Source organism: Cervus elaphus, chromosome 1 (assembly GCF_910594005.1).
Source record: "Cervus elaphus chromosome 1, mCerEla1.1, whole genome shotgun sequence".
NCBI classification, from domain to species: Eukaryota; Metazoa; Chordata; class Mammalia; order Artiodactyla; family Cervidae; genus Cervus; species Cervus elaphus.
This window is the reverse complement of record NC_057815.1, coordinates 52,209,424-52,215,423: the sequence shown is the minus strand read 5'-3', so window position 1 is coordinate 52,215,423 and position 6,000 is coordinate 52,209,424.

The following is a 6,000-nucleotide window of genomic DNA, read 5'->3' as shown; positions in this document are numbered from 1 at the left end:
TCCCACTCATATTGTCTGCCCATAGAATGAAAAGCCTTAAGGAAGATTAATTTTCCCTCTCTAACACAGAATGTTTATTTTGCAAACTCTGGTTAAAAGAAACAGTCTATTTCAAGAAGTATATAGCATGGGTTAATATTTTAAAACAATAACTGACATGTCATTTCCCCTGCAGTCCCACCTCCTTTTATTTCCAAACTTATCTCAAACTAAACCTCACAGTACCAGATCTGTGAGCTGTTGCAACAGAAATGCAAAGAGAATCAAAATAAATCTTCTTCTTCTTTTTTTTTTTTTGCTTAGGAGCTTTAGAGCTGTGTTTGGATTTCAACAATAAGTTTAGGGGGAAATGCTTATTAGAGTAATCTTGCTTCCCCTTCACACAGGGGAACTAAAAGTGTCTAGGCTGGAGCACTGCAGAAGCAATTCAGGAAGGAGACAAAGTTCATTGCTGGTGGGGGTGTCAGAGAAGGTCCTTGTTTTGCACCCTAATCCATGGATTGACTCCCTAGGACTGGAGAGGTAATGACAGAAACTGAGATAATGGCCCTGCTTGGCATTCAGTGTCTTCCGTCCTATGAGAAGGCATTTAGTGTGTTCCTTCCTTTATATGTCTTTTCAGATATCACTTTCTACTCACCATGTTTTGTGTGTGAGTAGTTTGGTCACTTTTGTTGTTGTATAGTGCATGCTAAGTCACTCAGATGTGTCCGACTCCTTGTGACCCTATGGACCATAGCCCACCAGGCTCCTCTGTCCATGGGATCTCCCAGGCAAGAATTCTGGTGTGCTTTGTCATTTCCTCCTCCAGGGGATCTTCCTGACCAAGGGATTGAACCCACATCTCCTACATTGGCAGGAGGGTTCTTTACCACTAGTGCCACCTGGGAAGCCCCATTGTTATATATCATGCTCTCAAATGAATATGTCATAATTTGTTTATCCATTCACTTGTTGATGGACCTTTGGGCTGTTTCCAGTTTATGCTATTATGAATAAAGCCTATGTCAATGTTCATGTATTTCTCTATTTTAAATAAGCTTTTAAATTTTAGAATAGTTTCAGATGTACAGAAAAACTGCACAGGTAATACAGAGAGTTTTTAAATATCACACAGTTTCTCATATCAGGGTCATGCATTAGTCACAGTTAACGAACCAATATTGACACACTATCACCTAAAACCCATACTGTATTCAGATTTCCTTCACTTTTGCCCAGTGTCCTTGTACTGTTCCAGCATCCCAGCAGAATACCATACTCTGTGACAGTTTCGTGGAGTTGCTTTGTTTTTTATGAGTTGGACAGTTTTGAGGAGTGCTGGTTGGATATTTTGTGGAATGTATTGGGTTGGGCAAAAAATTCATTTGAGTTATTCATAGCATCTAGTGGAAAAATGGGAACAAAACTTTTGCCCAACCCAATACCTCAGTTGGAATGTGTTTGATGTTTCCCTAATGATTAGGCTAGGGTTATGGGTTTTCGAGAGGAATAACAGAGGTAAATGCTACTCTCATCACGTCATGTCAAATATACATACTACCAACATGTGTTGGATTTTTTTTCAATATTTTTTCTGCATCTTTTGAAATTTCTCCCATACATTCTATTACTGTCGTGGGTAATATTAATTGATTTTCTTTTTTTAAATTTATTTTTAGTTGGAAGATACTTGCTTTACAATGTTGTGTTGAGTCCTGCCATAGGACAGCATGAATCAGCCTCCCTTTTGAGCCTTCCCACCCCTATCCCACCCTTCTAGGTCATCACCAGGCTGGGCTCCCTGTGTTATATAGCAGCTTCCCACTAGCTATCTATTTTACCCATGGTACTGTATATTTTCAAATATTGAATCAACCTTGAATTCTTGGGATAAACCTACTTAGTCATAATTTTTTATCCTTTTTATGTATTTCTCAGAGTAATTTGCTAAAATTTAGTTGAGGACTTCACTTCTATATTTATGAATTATATTGTTCTTTTATTTTCTTATAATATCTTTGTTGATTGTGTTAGGAGAGCAATGCTATCCTCATAAAGTGAGTTGAGGAGTGTTCTCTTTTATTTCCTGGAAGAATTTTTGTTAGATTGATTATCGTATCTTTCTTAAATGTTTGGCAAGCTTCACCAGTTAAGATGTTGGGCTTGGGATCATCTATGTTAAAAGATTTTTAAGGAAAATCTTTTCCCTTAATAGAGACATGGTTGTTCAAATTTTTTATCTCTTCGTGAGTCAGTTTTAGCACGTTGTTTGCAAATAATTTGTCCATTTCATCTAAGCTGTCGTTTATTGGTGTAAATGTGTTCATATTTCCTTATTAAATTTTGTGTGTCTATAGAATATCTCCTGACTTTCATTTTTTTAATATTGGCAATTTGAATTTTCTTTCTTTTTCCATTCTTTCCTACCAGAGATTTATCAATTTTAATAATATTTCAAAGAATCAACTTTGACTTTTTAATTTCTCCAAATGTTTGTCTGTTTTCTATTTCAGTTATTTCTACTTTTATCTTTATTTTTATTTCCCTCCTCTTCCTTTGGTTTTACTTTGTCTAACTTCTTAGGTGAAAATTCTGATTTTTTTACTTTAAGCCTTTTTTTCCTTTTCTACTTTAATTTTTAAATTTATAAATTTCACACTAAGCACTGTTTTTATAGCATTCCACAACTCTAATACTTTTGTTACCTGATGCAAAGAACTGACTCTTTGGAAAAGACCCTGATGCTGGGAAAGATTGAAGGCGGGAGGAGAAGGGGGCGACAGAGGATGAGATGGTTGGATGGCATCACTGACTCAATGGACACGAGTTTGAGTAAACTCCGGGAGTTGGTGATGGACAGGGAGGCCTGGTGTGCTGCAGTCTATGGGGTCGCAAAGTGTTGGACATGACTGAGCAACTGAACTGAACTGAACATATTTTAATATATTGTGTTTTCATCATCTTTCATTTAAAACATTTCCTAGTTTCTCTTGTGGTTTCTTCTGTGACCAATGGATTATTTAGAAGTATGATATTTAATTTCAAAATATTTGGGGGAGTTTTCTAGATGTTTCACTGTTATTGATTCTATTCAGTTTTTGTTGTCTGTTGTGGCTAGAGACTATACTCTGTAAGCTTTTAATCTTTTGAAATTTATTTTTGACCTTGCCATGTGGCTTTGCCATTTCTTTTGCAAGAGAGGTAGAATATATGTTCCCACTTTTGACTTTCAAGTTCTTATGTGACTTGGCCCATAGAAGGAGGTGGAAGTGGTGGCATGGTAATTTCGAGCCTAGCATGCCTAGAAGCCATGCATATTTCCAATAGCTTTCTGGAGGTTTTGTCAACCCTTCTGATAAGAACATGCTAGAGCTACCCTGCTGGCTCAGGAGGAGGGTGTGAAACATAAGGAGCAGAGCCTAGACTTAATCAGCTGATGTCTAGCCAACGTCCAGATCTGTGATCAAAAATGAATAATCATTGGTTTAAGCCACTGAGAATTTTGAATGATTTGTTATACAAGAGCTGATACAGCCACTCTCCATGACAGGTGATTGAGTGGATGCCTAAGTCATAGCCAGCTGGTCTGTACCCATTCCAGTAGGCACTCATACTCTTTTGGGTTGAAACACTACCTGGCCTTTGTCCTCATCCTTCCATTACTTTTCTTCCCTTGGAACAGTGACAGTGGACATCAATTAAGGTGTCAGCCTGATGAATGTGCTCCTGGAGTTGTCCTGACACAATGCCTATGCAAAAAGCTCAGGTTCCTGGCTACCGCATCTGGACAGAAAGTGCTCATGTGTTGGGGGAGGGACATAATAATCAGGACCATGGAGCAGAATCTGATCAGTCTCAGTTTGTGGCAAGGATGACCCAGGGCAGTGCTGAATAGAGTGTGCATGTAGCCACTTTATACTGGCCCCTAATATTCACTCATAAATTTAGACTCCATTAGCTTCAGGATGTCACTCCCTTCATGTAGTAAAACTTGATAACCTCAAATCCGCCAGGGGTGAGAATTTTGGGCCTGGCTCTGCATTTGGTTATTCTCCCTATATCTGTCCTGACATTTCCAGGTTAGTAGAGAGGAAGAAGGGGGACAGCAGCACTTTATAGTTTTCTATCTAGTCTGAACCTGGAAGTTCCAACTTTTCCATGTCTCTGTTGATGTGTGTGTGTGTGTGTGTGTGTGTGTGTGTGTGTGTGTGTGTGTGAATGCAATGTGTAAAGGTTTGTGAGTCTGTTAGATAAGTATACGTATACATTCTCACTGTGTGTCTCAAAAAAAATAGATGTGTACACATACATATATATGTATGTGCTGCTGCTGCTGCTAAGTCGCTTCAGTCATGTCTGACTCTTTGTGAACCCATGGACTGTAGCCTGCCAGGCTCCTCTGTCCATGGGATTCTCCAGGCAAGGATACTGGAGTGGGTTGCCATTTCCTTCTGCAGGAATATATATGTGTGTGTGTATATATATACACACACACATATAGGTATCTAAGCACATATGTGCCAAATATATATGTCCACTTACATTTATTCGTCTGCTATTGTTTTTCTCCTGTGCCGAATCTAGAAGAGGTGGATTGGTTCACTCTTAACTTTGTGGGGCCAGGGAAAGAGGAAAATTGAAGCCTTACTTACCATATAAATAAGTATTGAAAAGCAACAAATCAAGCTAATAAATGGTTAAGCAAAATATGTCCCCTCCTCCTACTTTGATGATTATATTTTCATGATAACCTGGAAGGCCAGGTTTAAATTTAGAACACTTGTATCCCTCAGAATTCTTTTTTTTCTTTACCATTGGTGGGTTTATTATTTTGTTTTTTTAAAAACTTTTTATTTTGTATTGGGGTATACCCAATTAAGGGCTTCCCTTGTAGCTCAGTCAGTAAAGAGTCTACCTGCAATGCAGGAGACCTGGGTTCAATTCCTGGGTCGGGAAGATCCCTTGGAGATGAAATGATTTTCGTCTCCAGGGGATGAAATGGCAACCCACTTCAGTGTTCTTGCCTGGAGAATCCCATGGACAGAGGAGCCTGGCAGGTTACAGTATATGGGGTCACAAGAGTCGGACACAACTGAGCGACTAAGCACACAGCATACCCAATTAACAATGCTGTGATAGTTTCAGAGGAGCAGTGAAGGGACTCAGACATGCATATAAAGACTTAGAGAACAAATTTATAGTTGCCAAGGGGAAGGATGGGGGGTGAAATACCTAGGGAGTTTGGGATGGACACACTGCTATATTTAATATACACACTGCTATATTTAAAATGGATAATCAACAAGGACCTACTGTATAGAACATAGAACTCTGCTCAGTATTATGTGGCAGCCTGGATGGGAGGGGAGTCTGGGGAGAATGGATACATATATATGTATCTCTCAGAGTTCTGTGTCAGAGTGGTGATATGGGAAAAGCTAGCCCTTGGCCCATGGCCTGCTCCTCTTTTACCACCTAACTGATAAGCACACTATCTCATGATTTCAAGCATCATTTATAATACCTTCCATAAAGAGCCACCCTTGGTCACACTTTGGGCTTCAGCATGCCCAATCCTTTAGAATTTTTGTAAATATATTCATAAGCATGGCTGGTTTATTTTCTTTTGATGCTATTTAATTAGACTTTGGTATTAAGCTTATGTTAGATTTATAAGATGATTTGAAAACTTTCCACTTATATATTATGGAACAATTTGAATAATTTATGTAGAATATATATTCCTTGATGGTTAGGTAAGTTAAATCTTGTCTATAAAGCAACCAGGGTCTAATATTCTTTCTTATTTTTACTTTATAAAGTGGTGTGTCTATGAAAAATCTTCCTAGTGTTTTGTGTGGTTGTTAATGTATTCAGATAGTCTACCTTTTCTTGAATTAATTTTGGTAATTTATATTGTGCTGGAAAATCATTTCATCTAAAGTTGACAATATATTGACAACATTTTGTAAGATATTTTATAATTGTTTTTACTGCTTTTCCACAACTACGGTTTTA